The sequence below is a fragment of the Ursus maritimus genome, unplaced genomic scaffold, assembly GCF_017311325.1.
Source record: "Ursus maritimus isolate PB19 unplaced genomic scaffold, ASM1731132v1 scaffold_8, whole genome shotgun sequence".
Classification (NCBI taxonomy): Eukaryota; Metazoa; Chordata; class Mammalia; order Carnivora; family Ursidae; genus Ursus; species Ursus maritimus.
This window is the reverse complement of record NW_024426996.1, coordinates 34,406,314-34,421,711: the sequence shown is the minus strand read 5'-3', so window position 1 is coordinate 34,421,711 and position 15,398 is coordinate 34,406,314. Positions and strand designations below refer to the sequence as shown.

Sequence of the window (15,398 nt, the reverse complement as noted above, 5' to 3'; positions counted from 1 at the left end):
AGTGGCATTATTTTCAGTAAAGAGGCATCCACTAAAGGCAGCCAGTTATCTCATCACTGAAACCAATTTTAAGGTAGGCAAGTTAGTGCCAGATTATTTATGTTAAAGAAATAAATGACATTATCTTTTCCTGATGCTTGTCTGAGTTAGAGGAATATAGTCTCATTTTCATGGTTTTTGAAACAAAATTATTAGCTACTGGGTATACTTCAGAATTACTTGCGGAGAGTTTTGAATCAGTAGGATGGAGGTGGCAGGGCATTTAATTTTTAAAATCAGGTACCTTCCAATATGCAGCTCCAAGTTAAGAAACACAGTAAGAAACACAGTAGTGGGGAGGTGGGCTGGTGTAGTGGGTGTGGTATATGTGTGTGTTGTGGTCTGGTATGTGTGCATATTGTGCATGTGTGTATGTGTGTGTGTGTGCGCTTCCTTCTCAGCATCTAAGTTGGAACAACTAACCTGAACAACAGTCCCATTCTCTCCTCCTTTCTTTTGTCTTTTTCCTTAACAATATGGAGATAAACTTATACCCCTTTACTTACTGGCATTTCCAAAATCAAATTATCAGATTTGGAATGAAATGTGGAATTATTTGCGTTACTGGTCGGAAAATGAACAAATTTGCCCACAAGCATAGATAGGATAACAGCAGCTGCCAACTAATCCTTTTATCTCTCTGAATCTGGGTGGAGCAGAGACTTTTATGATGCTGGCATCCATACAGTGCACTGATGCCAATATCTGGGCCCCTTTGTCGATGCCAACATCATACAAATCTTCTCATCCACTCTGTTCCATCTGCGGTACTTCCCCTGGGTGCTGGGGCTAAGAGTTGCCACTGAAATGCTCCATTCCAGCACAGTTGTCTCTCAGAGCCCCTTCTTGTTATTAATAGCTAACATGAGAGCGCATGTCATGTGGCAACTACTTTTTGGGGCACTATGTATCTTCTCATTTAATAATCATCACAATATCACAAGGTAGTTGTTATCACTATCATCATCCTTCTATTACAAATAAGAAAACTAAGCGTCAGCAAGTGTAAAGTAACTTATCCTGCAATAGAAAGTGATAAAGCCAAGATAAGAACTATGTTTGGTCTAATCTTTGCTTTCTTCCCTGAGCCAAGCTGCCAAATATCACTGTGTTAAATCACTCATCACATTGTATCCAATTGGAAAGCATTTCTACATCTGAAATATTAAAATCTATTTCCTAGAATAGTGAGTATGTAGGGTGCTGTTTTGTACCAGAAGACACGATTTTGAAATAGGAAGTGTAGAAGGGCAATTATATCCACTTGTTTTAAAAAACCATAGGTCCAATTAAGAAAACCAGTTTCAGGATTACCAGGGAAGGACTAGGGAAAGGTGATCGTCAAAATGATTGTTAAAATCAAAGACTTTGGAATGAGGCACATATTTGAATTTAGAATCCAGAGCCTGTAAGATCTTCTCTGGGGTGTCTGTGAAATGGGGCTAATAGCATCACAGGGTGTTGTGAGGATGACAGAAAATAATATAGGTTATTGATTTAGGGTAATGCCTAGTGAATAGTTAGTGCTATTAGTATTTAGAAAAGAGTTCTGAAAGACTAGAGCATTGAATTACATTAAATCAAGGAATCAAAGGGATGGGAGATTAAATGCAACGGAGAAGCTGCGTGCTTGAGCAACAACCTTCACAGAACCAAGTCTCAGTAGAAATGAGGATGATACCTTTTGGATTGGATGGGATTGTGGTTACCTGCTGGTACATAATAAACTACCCCAAATATACTAGCACAACCTATCATTGTATTCTGCTCATGAATTCTGGGGTCAGCACTTCACGCAGGGCACGGTAGAATTGGTTTGCATGTGCCTCTACAATATTTGTGGTCTTGGTTGAGAAGACTTGAATACTAGAGATGGCTTGAATGACTGAGGTGGAGCCATCTGGAAGCTTCTTCATTCACATGTCTACTGCTGGAGCTTGGTTACTTGAAGGCCACACCCGCTGGAAACTGACAACTGGAGTATCTAATGGTGTTTCTATGTAGAATCGACTTCTCTCAGCATGGCCTTTGTTTTCTGAAAGAGAGTGCCCCAATTAAAGCCTCTAGACAACAGGTGTTCCAAGAGAACAATAGAAGCCACGTACCCTTTCCTGACCTTGACTTGCAAGTCATGTAACATCACGAATATTTTATTGGTGCAAGACATTCATTAAGGACAGACAGCTAAGATTCAAGGGAAATGAATTAGACTCTCATTTTAGATTGGGAAATGGCAAAGTAGAGTGGCCAACCCTCTTGGTTTCCCCAGGACCTAGGGAGTTGCCGTGATATAACCCTGTCAGTTTTAAAACTGGGAAATACCAGGAAAACCAGGACAATTTGGTTTGTCTATGGCAAGATCATATGGAGCGCTGGGAAGAAAATACTATTGTGCAAAATACAGTCTGCACCAGAGATGGAAACTATGGAGCAGAGCTGTAACTATGTCAGGCCAGAGTCTGGATCAGCCAACCCACAGGCATTTGCATGTTTCAGCTGCCCTGACCCACTTTTTACTAGAGTTGTTTGTTGGCATTGTCAAATGTGGGTTAAAAGAGAAGGAGACTGGCCTATGATAGGATGTCGAGGAATCTGGCCGTGGGTAAAAACAAAGCCTACTGATGTACCCTCACCCTCAGCCCTTGGTGTTATGTGTAGCACCACTGCCAGCACTACCTTGGAGAAGCCATTGCCCCAAGTCTTTGCATGTACTAAGGGTCTTGCTCTTCACAGCAGAGCAATTCAGAGTGTGATCCCTGGACCAGTGGCAGTAGGCTCCCCTGGGAGCTTGTTAGAACTACAAATTCACATACTGTATCCCAGACTGACTAAATCAGAAGCATTGGGAGGTGACCCAGGAAACTGTTTAAACAAGCTCCCCAGGCAGTTCTTTTGTTTGCTAAAGTCTGAGAAACACTGGTCTGGCACAACTACCAGGTTAGCAGTCCTCATCCCAGCAGTGTATCCAAACCATTTGGCGGGGGGTTAAATCAGACTAAATTCAGCTTCCTGGGTTTCGTCACCAAAATGATCCTGATTCAGTAGATTGGGGAAACAGTGGCATAGACCAAAAAAAAAAAAAAAAAAAAAAAAAACCACACACACACACACACACACACACACACACACACACACATACACACACACCCCACAAAAACACAAAGCAAAAAAACACAGGACCTGGATTTCAGAAACTGGTATTTTTCAGTCCAGCTTTGACGCTTAAGTATTGTGGACTCCTCTCTGAGAAGGCAGTTGGAACCAGATGAACAGTATGACCCTTTCCGGTTCTGGCATTCTGCAATATACATGATATCCTGAACTCACTAACACAGACCAATACATCATTGACAAGGAAACATTCTACTGCACAGTGTCTGGATATATCTTTTCTTGGTAATTCCACCCCCTACCTCTTTTAGGGAAGTGAGCTAAAGTAGATATTTTATGTTAGTAGCAGTATACACGCAAGCACATAAGTGCACGGAAAATTACCTTATTTGCAAACATCACTTAACACAAGTCTTACAAATATATCACATTAGTTGTAGGAGGAAAGAAGATATTTTGTAACTTCCGGTAGTAATTTATTATTTGCAACAAAGACACAAAACCTCACTGACAACATGAGGACATAGTTTGAAACCATTGAAATCTACATGCAGCATTTCAGAAACATTGATTTTTATGTGACATCGTTTTCAAAAAGACTGATTTTTACCTCTAAATTATTTTAATTATGCTCTAACAGGTGTTTGGGATGAAACACTATGTTGCAGTTGTCCATGTGAAGGTTTGCTCTGCATAGATTTTTCTGAACATCTAGCTCTGCAAGAGAACAAAGGGAGAGTGTTGGTATATAGACATACTTTATTACAAAGTGTATTTTATATGACTAATAGTTAGATTGTCATCAAAACCTTGAAAATAGTATCAATATATTTAAGTGAAAGATGGTCAACACTAAGCCGTTACAGGATGTATTTTATCCTTGAAAATTCGCTTACTGAGTTAAAGTCCTTAGTTTTAAAAACTTAACAATAAGTTTGGATCTTGTTTTCAAATCAATTTACTCATGAATGATTGTCATGTATTCTAATTTATCAGTAAATTGGCAAGAGGTATTAAAAATTGATCTATAGAGATAACTTCTCCAAGCCAATAATGAATTCCCCGCTGAATTCAAACTATCAGAGCAAGAAGGCAAACTAACTAGTTTTCTCTTCAGTGCAAAAGGACTTCCATGAGTCTCAGTAAATATTGGCATGTCCAGCATAAAATCCTGGTTCTTCCTTACCTTCCATTTGATTTGAACATTTTGAAAGCACTGGAGTATCAGACACTTATGTTAAACTGAGCTCACCAGAAAGCCAAGCCTTTAGAGGTTATTGTGACCATCATTTACTGCCTAAAACATGTGCAGAAACTCTAATAATTCTAGCTTTAGAGGGTTGGAATTCTGATCTCCTATTCCCTTTTATTTGTGGTTAGAATAACTTTATAGTGATGAGGCACCAAATAAAGCTAAGGTCACCAGCAGAAACTGGAGCAAAAAAAAAATGAATCTTACTTAAGGATTCTTTTGAAGCTGGTGTTGAACTGACTGGGAAAAAAAATATTACATTTATTGAACTGAGAGGGTTCTGTGAATAGTGTCACAAAGACAAAAGGAACAGGTCGGAAAAACATAAAATTGTGAAAGCGTTGAAATAAAATGCAATAATCAGAAGCATAGTACATAATGTTTCTTTTAATTGTATTTTGTGGTTTTGTTTAGAAGACATCCACATGTTACTTTGATCCAGAATGGCCCAAATATCTAAATAATGATGCAGAAATTAGTGATTTTTAGACTGTTAGGAGAGACTATAGAAGATATTTAAAAAGAAAAAAATGTAGGAGGTATTATTTATGTATAAATGTTTGTAATTAGCTAAGTATTTTACCTATATCTCACTGAACAAGGTTGATTTAAAGAAGGCAGAAACAAAACAATTTTTGGTCTTAAGAATTAAGTGAATATTTTAAATGAGAAACTTAAAACCATCCAAGGGAAAACAAAACAAAATAGAAGTGAATGATTTTTTTTTTCTTCAAGGCCTAAGTGTAACTGTCTTGTACCCTAATATCACTTCACCCAAGATTCAGATTTCCAGAACATCTAGCTGAGTCTAGTTTGACTCACAGACCCACCTCTGGACCAGTGAAGGGGAGGGCATCTTCATGGCATTCTATAAGTTTGTAGGCACATGAGCAGGACAGGTAGATTCTCAAAGCAAAATTGCAATGCTTACCTAAGAAGAGGAAAGCAAAGACAACACATATTCAACACAGAGAGCAAAGTGGGAATTAGTTTTTATTAGTTGTAGAATGTAGGATAATTTTTTTTTTTTTTTTTTTTTACTGATCTGACATTTTTCCACTACAGCTAACAGGTAGACTTGTCAGGTATCCCTGAAAGATACACACACACACACACACACACACACATTTAATTTGATGGCAACAATTGGTCCAAAAAGCATATGTCCATGTTTTTCCTCCCTCTTGCGTACTTCGGGGTTTCTCAACCTCAACACTTTGGGCAGATACCCACTTGGCATTTTGACATATGGGGCAGGATAATTCTTTGTTCTAATGGGCTATCTTGAACATTGTGGAATATCATTGTCCTCTATCCACTGGATATCATGCCTCCCTCCCAGTTCTTACAACCAAAAATATCTCTAAATATTGCCAAATATCCCTTAAGAGACACCGTTGTCCCTACTGAGATCCACTGAACTCCTAGACTATTTTTGAAGAGAATCTCTTTTTTTTTCTTAATGAAAATAAATAATAAATTTGCTAATACATTTTAGCTATTTAAAAGAAATTTCACATAGAGGAAGATTGGTCAAGGCACTAATATTAACATTTCTTTTTATAGTGATTATTTCTTGATGTGATTTTTGTTCTGTTTTGCTTTTTGACATATCATTGATACTGTGGATCATTATTTTTATAGTTCGTTTTCTCTAGATCAGAGTATCTGAGATATGTTGGTTGACTAATAACTATATCTATTAAGAAATTAGCAGTTGCCTCCCATCCCCATCCTACAACCAAAGCTACATAACAGAAGAAAAAGAAAGAAAGAAAGAAAGAAAGAAAGAAAGAAAGAAAGAAAGAAAGAAAGACCTAAATATCAGCTCTCAGTAGCTTCAAAAAATCATTAGTCATTCACTTCCTATCAACTTGGAGCCTTTAGTACCCAAGACGGGATTTTTAAAACACCATGGGTGTCTGAAAGGCTGTGGCTCAGTATTTCAATCTACCAGAATAATCAACTGGACTGTATTACCACATTAAGTAAGGATTCCAAGTCCAGTCGTACAACACCTTTATTCTAATCCTGCCATATGCTTTCCCTGCCCCTATAGCTACCTTTGCTCCACGATCATAACTTTTATTTCCAAGAATAATACAGTTTTTAAAATTCAATGTGTAGTTCCATATGTAGCAATATTTCTGAACTTCATTTGCAGTAAACTTTCTTCAGAACTTACCCCTCTCTTCAGTGCTGTAGGTGGGCAGCTTGCCATGTAAAATGGGTTCTTAGAGGCTTTCTCTCCATTTTGTTCACTTAACTTGTCTCCCCCCACCACCACCACCAGTTAGCTCCTAGATGCTTAAGTGTGGGAGGGGAGGGGGGAAGGGGAGCAAAGGCACAGGAAATGTCTTTCCAAAATAGGTCTCTCTTAGGAAGACGCATAAAGTCAATCTCTGGCTAGGGCAGATTTTTGAAAGCCAAATGGCCCCAATGGAAAATATTTGACTATGCTTCCTGTGAAAATGAATGATGCATGTTCCAGCTGGATGGCCACTCACACTTCCTCCTTATGCCCCTGGGAATCTAGATAGCACTTTTCACCTCCAAAAAGTCACCCTTTGCTTCCAGGACAGCCCCTTCCCCTCTTGGTCCCTGAGAAACGCATGGAGCCTTGTTTTCATCTTGAGAGTAGAATTACAGCTAATTTCTGATGCCTCTTGGTCTTTCTTTCTCTGCTTTGTCCCCAAACTCTGAAGCACACATACGGAGCTCCCATGAATTCTCTCTCATTAGGTTTAAACCAAGGGGAAAGAAATGTCAGAGCCCTCAGATAACTCTGTCTTAACGGTGGCATGTTCCACCCTGCTCGCTGCAGTACGTTCTGCATGTTCACATCGTGTATACAAGCTGCCAGAAGTACAGTGACCTTCCTCAGGATGGCCTGTGGTCTTTCATGACTTCAGGTTTGTCTGCTCTGGAGCGGAGCAGCCGGTCCTGACTGAGCATGCGCGTGCTCGGTGTGAGGACAGTCAGACGCTATTGTATGGCATCAAAGCTATTCCATTCTCTTCTTATCAACAGTGAGTCAGGAAAACACTCAGATTTCAAAATGCCTTCAAGCTTCCAACCTCGCCTTCTGAAGCTTCGTAATTAAGGAACTCCCTATCCTCAGTCCTTTCACTGAAGACTCCGTTCACTTCCTGACATTAACTAAACTGCGTCTCTCCCCTGAGCATATCCTCAAGCCCACTTTGAGGGAAGATTATTTTCTCACTTCTGTTGTAATTCTATTTTAGGGATTAGAGGTAGTGTCACATTGGTTCATCTCCTGAGGACTTGTTAAATAACAATTAAACAAAAGAAAAGTTCCTCTGCTCTTTTGAAGCTGAAGGCATGTAGCTGTACTCTGAGAGTCCATTATAGACATAGCAGAGATTACGTACAGACTCTATAAGGGTCACACTGACTTTGTTGCAAGCTTCTTTTGATTACAACATGGAAAATTCCTATGCACTTGGCTTTCAAAATCTGTTGTGTTTTTTTTCGTAAGATTAAAAAAACAGGTGATTATGATATTAGCCCATATCTATTTTCTTTAACAGATATGCTAAGGAATATTTGCATTATTACTATTTAGATGAAACCTACATATAGATACTTATAGTATCTAGATACTCATAGTAATACTCAATAGTAATACTCTTTAGATACTCGTAGTACTTTAGATACTCATAGTAATACTCAATAGTAAGTTAAAGAATTAACCTTAAAAGGGAAAGAGGAGGAAGACTTATGAAGGGCAGAGAGACAGGAGGTAGAGAAGGTAAGCCTGTGAGAGGGTACTGAGGCAGATAAAATTTGAGCAGGAATTTAGAAAGGTAGTATGGGATCAAACAAGCAAATTTCACCCAGCTGAGTAGAGAAGACCCACCTTAGGAGTCAGACAGACTTCGTTTTGATTACCTGCAATATTTCTAAGTAGTTGTTTTTGATAGTTACTAGCATTGCCTCTCCAAAAGGATGCAGTAATTATTTTTCCCCCAAACATTACCAAACAAATGAATTTAAGTGAAGTTGATTTTAATTAAGGAGGAGCTAATGGAGTCTAAGATCTAATAGTGTATATATTCTTTAAAGGTGCTATAAAATGCAACTTGATTCATACATTAATGGTATGGAGTCCTTTTTTTTTAAAGATTTTATTCAGAGAGAGTGAGCGAGAGAGCACATGCACACGTTGGGGGGGGTGGCAGAGGAAAAGGGGGAGAGAGAGAGAAATCTCCAGCAGACTCTGCGCTCAATGTGATCTCATGACCCTGAGGTCACGACCCTGAGATCATGACCTGAGCCGACATCAAGAGTCAGAGGCTTAACCAACTGAGCCACCCAGGCGCCCCAGTATAGAGTCTTTTAAGCAACACATTGAACTACAAAATGTTTATAATTAAAGGTGAGAAGAGAGTTTGGGTTTGTTATTTGAAGTTGTTCTAGTGAGAAAGAGCAGTATTATTTGTTTATTTTTTTAAGTTCTTTAACTCTTATCTTAGAGTTTTTACTAAATACATTTGGAGTACTTGATAAGAGGTAATGGATTTTTGCTTTTGTGATAAAGGTGAATTTATACCTTTTCTTGTTAATGGAAAATGTCACTTAATTGAGATGTTGCCATTGTGCATTTTTAAGGACAGTTATTTATTCTTATGAGTGTGTACCATATTCCAAAAAATGTATGTAATTGAACTTATTTTGTAAGAGGATGCAGCGGAGAACCTTGTAAAATTATTTTTACATCTTAAGTGACTTTGGTAAAATGCAGGTTTACATGAAATGACAAGCCTTTATTTAGGTCAGTATAATATGTAAGAGTAAGATTGACATTTTTGTTGCTGTATACAGTTTTCTGATTCACTATATAGGATAATAAGTGATAATATACATGATATAAATAAGTTACAGTATTGGTGCAACAAATGCAATATTCCTCATAACATTGCTATATAAAGTTATAACCATAAAGATATCCATATATTTAGTTCACAGTAGAAAATTTTGAGATAAAATCAAAGAATGTAAGATAGCCTGTATAGAACAGTATGAACTGCAGAGTTTTTTCCTCAATTGGCTACTTAGCAAAGCTATATAATTCAATCCAGAAATGTAAACTATACCTTTTAGCATATATTTACATGTTTACAATAATTAGGCACATACTGTTGGGTCTTGTATTTTTTTTTCTTTTTTCCTTTTAGATTTTGTATAAATTCTCAGATATATCTGTGTAGCTTATATATTTATCACTATATATTTTGCATTTTTGAAAGTGACAATAATCAATAGGCCTCTTCAGCCATTTTCAGACTGCATATTTGTATTCTTTTCATCTCTCCCCCCCATATGCAGAATAAATATACATCACTTTATATAAATATACGGATATCTTTCATAAAATTATCTTGTAATAGGGGCGCCTGGGTGGCACAGCGGTTAAGTGTCTGCCTTCGGCTCAGGGCGTGATCCCGGCGTTATGGGATCAAGCCCCACATCAGGCTTTTCCGCTATGAGCCTGCTTCTTCCTCTCCCACTCCCCCTGCTTGTGTTCCCTCTCTCGCTGGCTGTCTCTATCTCTGTCGAATAAATAAATAAAATCTTTAAAAAAAAAAAATTATCTTGTAATATATTCCCTTAAGTGGAACTATAAGGAGAAAGGGTAATGTTTTTTTTTTTCCATTCTGTATATGTTGTCATTTATTATATAACCCTGATTCCTCTTTGCTTGAAACTTTATAATATCCTATTTTAATCCTATTTACGTAGAGAAAATCCAGCTTAGCTAATGTTTTAAATATGCACAAGTAACAAAAACTATGAATCGAAACATATATGTTGGGGCGCCTGGGTTGCTCAGTCGGTTGAGTGTCCAACTCTTGGTTTCAGCTCAGGTTGTGATCTTAGGATGGTGGATCGAGCCCCGTGTCAGGCTCCATAGAGTCTGCTTTCCCCTCTCCCTCCCCCCCCCAACTCAGGCTCACCCCCTCTTTCTCTCTCTCTCAAATAAATAAGTAAAATCTTAAAAAAAAGAAAGAACACATATGTTTCCAGGGACATGTGTATGTGTTTTCTTTTATTTACAAACAAATATGTCTTTGATTTTTAAATGTCCTAGAAATATGGGAGTAATTCGTGATTAAAACTTTCAACAGGATTCTCTAGCTCTTCTAACTTTTTGCTGGCTTTTTCTTTCTCTTCAGGTTTTAAGAAATCTTAAATTCAAGTTCTGTTTCTTTTAAATACCACAAGATTTCTATTTCTTTCCCTCCCTCCCTCTCTTTCTCCTCATTAGCTTCATCTGTCCTCACATGTACCACTAGCATGTTTGAATAGAGAATTACCAGGTAGTCACATCTAACCCAAACTTATTCTGAGCTCTATTTGTGAATTTCCAATTCCCTGTGTGGCCTCTCTGTTTTGATAACAAACTAATAATAGGAATGCATTTTAAATGTGTATTATCTTTTCCATTACCAATGCCATTGTGACCTGACTATTTTTTAACTCTACTGTTTATTATAATCACCTCCTTACTCTTCTTTCTACCTCTTTCTTTTTTCCCTTATATTCTACATTTTGCAGCCAAATTAATTTTCCTAAAACAGAACTTCATTCTCTGTTCATAAGCCTCAACAGAATCTTTCTAATTTAGCAGGCAATTGAAATTCTTCAAGATACTGGAAAGTATCACTTCAACCCACTTTCATAACTTTGCACCTAAATTTAAATGCCTTTCATTGGTACCATTAGTCATCAGAATACTACCAGCATTTGAGATCCATCTGAAGTGTCCTTCTTATCTTACCCAGCATTACTAAGAGCCAACTATGTACCAGGCACTGAGAGATTCAAAAATGAAAGAAAAACAAACCAAAAAACCCCATAGTTCCAGTTCTTGGGAAACTAATTGCACTGATTTGAGATTTTAAATCGCACAATTCTATAATTGTTGACAGCATGAATGGAACTTGAGTTGCTTTGAATGATGAGTCGGTGAGCACCAGACACAAGAATTTAAGGACAAAGCAATTCAACAGGGAAAGGATAATAGTCTTCTCAACAAACCGTGCAATGACAATTGGATCTCCATATGCCAGTGAATGGAGTTGGACTCATACCTTACTATACACGAAAATGAACTCAAAATGATCTTAAAACATGTTTAGTGGTGATAACAGCTAAAGGGAAATGCCAGAAAGGAAGAGAGAGAGGGTGTGTGACAATTGTAGATAATGTGCCCAGAAAAGCCCTCACTGAGATGATATTTGACCTGAAGGAGAAATGGGCAGAGGGTAAATCAGAAGCTTCAGCCCAGCTGGTGTTGGGAGCAAGCTATTGTCTTGCTTTGCAAGGAGATATTTTATCTGGTGTGTTGGTAGTTCTTGGGCTTTGGTCCACACCTGTTCAGTCACCCCTGCCTCTTCCCGTATCATGCTATCTTGATGAATGGAGCAAATTTGTATAGCTCTCTAGTCTCGAAAGAAAAAAGAGAAAGGATGGAATGAAGACAGGAAGGAAGGGAGGGATGGAGGAAGGGAGGAAAAAAGAAAGAAAGGACCCACATTTTAATTATAATAACACCAAGAGGTAGGTGCTGTGATTATTATTTTCCAGAATAAAATAATAGTAGTATCTCACATTTACTGAATGCTTACTGTGCGCAAGACAGTCATGTCAGTTGATATGCTAGATGTATATTCTCATATATACAACATTTATTCCTCATAACAATTCATTTTGTTGAGAGTATGTGGGAACAACAGTGAAATTCCCCAAAGAACATGTAGGTAAATAAAATAAACTGACCAATTTCAATTAGCTAGTAAAATTCACATACTTTTTAATAATTAGCTTCCTAGGTAAAGAAACTAGGAGGTGGGATCATTCTTAATTCCAACTACAATAATTTAGGAATAATTTCCAGGACCTACCTGACAGTTTTAATCCAGTAAACATAAGCCAAATTAATTTCATTATAACCTGTCTAGAGAAAACCTGTATGACAACCACAAACTGGTTAACTTGAAGCAAACTGTATGCAATGCAGAACCAAAATGTAAAGAACAGAATTTGACAGATTTTTTTTTTTTTAAAGAGCTAAAGCAGTGAAACTGTTAGAAGAAAACATAGGGATAAATCTTCATAAACTTGAATTAGGCAATGGTTTTTTAGCTATAACAACAAAAGCACAAGCAACACAGAAAAAAAATAGATCTATTGGGCTTCATCAAAATGAAAAAGACTTGTGCTTCAAAGGGTACTGTCAAGAAAGTGAAAAGACAACCCACAGAATTGGATAAATTATTTGCAAATTATATAACTGATAGGAGATTTATATTCCGAATATATAAAGAATTCTTATCACTCTAATAAAACACAATTAGCCCAATTAAAAATTAGGTATAGAATCTGAAGAGATGTTCTCTAAAAACGATATACAAATGTCCAATAAACACACAAAGATGGTCAACATCATTAGCCATCAAGGAAATACAAATCAAAATTATAGTGAGATACCACTTTATAACCATTAGATAGGCTATATTCAAAAAGACAGATAACTCTAAGTGTTGCTAAGGATATGGAGAATTTGGACACTCATGCACTTCTGGTGAGATTATAAAATGGTATACCCACCTTGGAAAACAGTCTGATAGTTCCTCAAATGATTAAACATAGAGCTACCATATGAGCCAGCAATTTCACTTTTAGGTGTATAACCCAAGAAAAATTTAAAAATATCTCCACGTAAAAAAGTGTACACAAATGTTCATAGCAGCATTTATTCATAATAGAAAAAAGTAGAAACAACCCAAATGTCCATCAACAGATGAATGGATAAATAAAATGGGGTATACATTCATAAACAGAATATTATTCACCAACCAATAAAAACAATGAAGTACTGATTTATGCTACAACACGGATGGACCTTGAAAATATGCTAAATGAAATAAGCCAATCAAAAAAAAAACCCCAAATATTGTATGATTCCATTTATATGAAATGTCTGGAGCAGGCACATCTATAGAGATAGAATGCAGATGAGTTGTTTCCTAGAGCTGTGGTGTGGGGGAAGATGGGGAGTGACTTCTAATGGATATGGGGTTTCTTTTTCAAGCAATGAAATTGTTCTCAAAAAGATTATGGTGATAGATACACACTTCATACCAAAAACCGTTCAATTGTGCACTTTAAATGGCTGAGTTATATGGCATATGGATGGTATCTCAATAAAGCTGTTATTTTTTAAAAATTTAAAGAAGGATGCAGAGAGGCATGTTCTTTTTACTTGCTATTCCCTCCACGTAGAATGGTCTTCCCTTGCTCTCTGTGTGGCTCACTGCTTTATTGCCTTCAAATATCACCTTTCAGTTAGGCCTGCTTTGATCACCAATCTAAATTTCAAAATTTTCTCCTTTGCATGTATTACCATCTAACATACAGATATTTTACTTATCTTGTTTATTATTTGCCTCCTCATGAAGGGATGAAGTTTTGCTTGTTGATTTTGTCACTTTATCTCTAGTCTCTAGGAAATGCCTGACGCATAGTAGATATTCAGTAAATACTTGTTCACAGAAAAGAAGTGACAGATACACCCAGATCTCAAACAGCCTGGTGTGTTTGGACACTACAAATATTTCTTAAATAGCTGGATCAGAGGATAGTCTATGGGGTGTGGTGATAAATAAGGCTGTAGAGGGAAGGAGAAGCCCTTGCTACAGAGGATCTGTTCAGACACACTAAGGAGTTTAATCTCACATGCTATAAACAGGAGAGAACCATGGAAGGGAGGTGAGAAGGGGAATGTAATTATCATTGTTAGTTTGTGTTGCCTTCTTGGAGCCAGGCAATTGTGGGCTTTTTTTTTTTTTTTTTTTTTTGGTGAGTTTTAACTGAGTGTGCTCTGCTCTGCTTTTTTAAAATTTCTCTCTCTCTCTCTCCCCCCCCACCCCACCCCTGCTTTCTCTTTCCTCCCTCAATCCGTGTCTTTCTTTCGAGTAAGAGGATGTCTCTGAAATTTTTCCCTCACCCTATCCATAATAATTTATATTATCATGTACTTAGAAGTACATGTAAGACTAAAGATATATAATGTGTAGCCTGAATTACATTTGTTTATTTATTATTTTAATTTGGACTTTTTCCCCCGTGGCTTAAATCAGACATTCATTTAATCCATTTACAAGTCGGTTTCTAGTCTCAATGTTAACTTTATTTAAAAAAGAATAGAAATTCAGATAAAACATTTTGTCTTCCAGAAAAAAACACACAACAACAAAAACAGTATTTTTCTGATGTAACTTGGTTACCACAGTCTTTAGATTTTCACACTAAAAGTGGGGTAACTTAAACAGTGACCCTGAGCAAGGTGAGAAAAGTAGTAATTTTCTTTGTTTAGCTTTGAAATTATTATTCAGCTCAAAAAATGTTAAGAAAATGATCAGTTTATTTTACGCTCTTAAAGCAAAATCTATTTATCAACCCATAAGGAAATTACAAGCCCTGCTTTCAGTTCTTTGTTTAAAATGCACTGTAGTGCAGTATGATTTGCATGTTAATGATGTGAATCCAACTGTATAATAAATGGAAAGGGGAAGACAGAAACTCGTTTCGGAGAGCAGGTTTGTTTGTTTTTCATGATTTCTTCCTTAAATGTTTAACTTGAGAACACATCTATGAGGTATGCTTATGTGAGAGCTAATAATTTGTGATCGTTGAATGGAGTGGCAATGAAGCAAGAAGTTCCATTCTCAGATTTCTCGCTCAGAAAGCCACTGGACACTAGAGGCATTTGAACATCTTTGGAAGGCAGACGTAATGTAACAAACAGGAGGCTGGCAGAATTCATTCTGTGTCGTGTCATCTCTGAAATCAGAAAACATGAAGCTGCCATAATTTCTCTTTCTCTCATTAACTCCCCCCATTCTTGACCACATTCAAGCACGAGGTTGGGATGCTTCATATTTTGTGCTTTTTGTTGGTTTCCTGTTAT

General features: G+C 37.1%; 1 protein-coding gene and 1 long non-coding RNA gene across 2 annotated transcripts in view; one reads left to right on the top strand and one right to left on the bottom strand.

Moving 5' to 3' along the window:
• ADGRL3 (adhesion G protein-coupled receptor L3) overlaps positions 1-15,398 on the top strand; it is a 482,854-nt gene that overhangs the window by 293,936 nt on the left and 173,520 nt on the right. The window lies entirely within an intron of this gene.
• LOC103672761 lies at positions 3,735-6,647 on the bottom strand. The gene is made up of 3 exons (XR_571246.1): positions 6,588-6,647; positions 5,233-5,333; positions 3,735-3,867 (listed from the first exon to the last, which is right to left on the bottom strand). It is a non-coding gene; the product is annotated as an uncharacterized LOC103672761 (long non-coding RNA).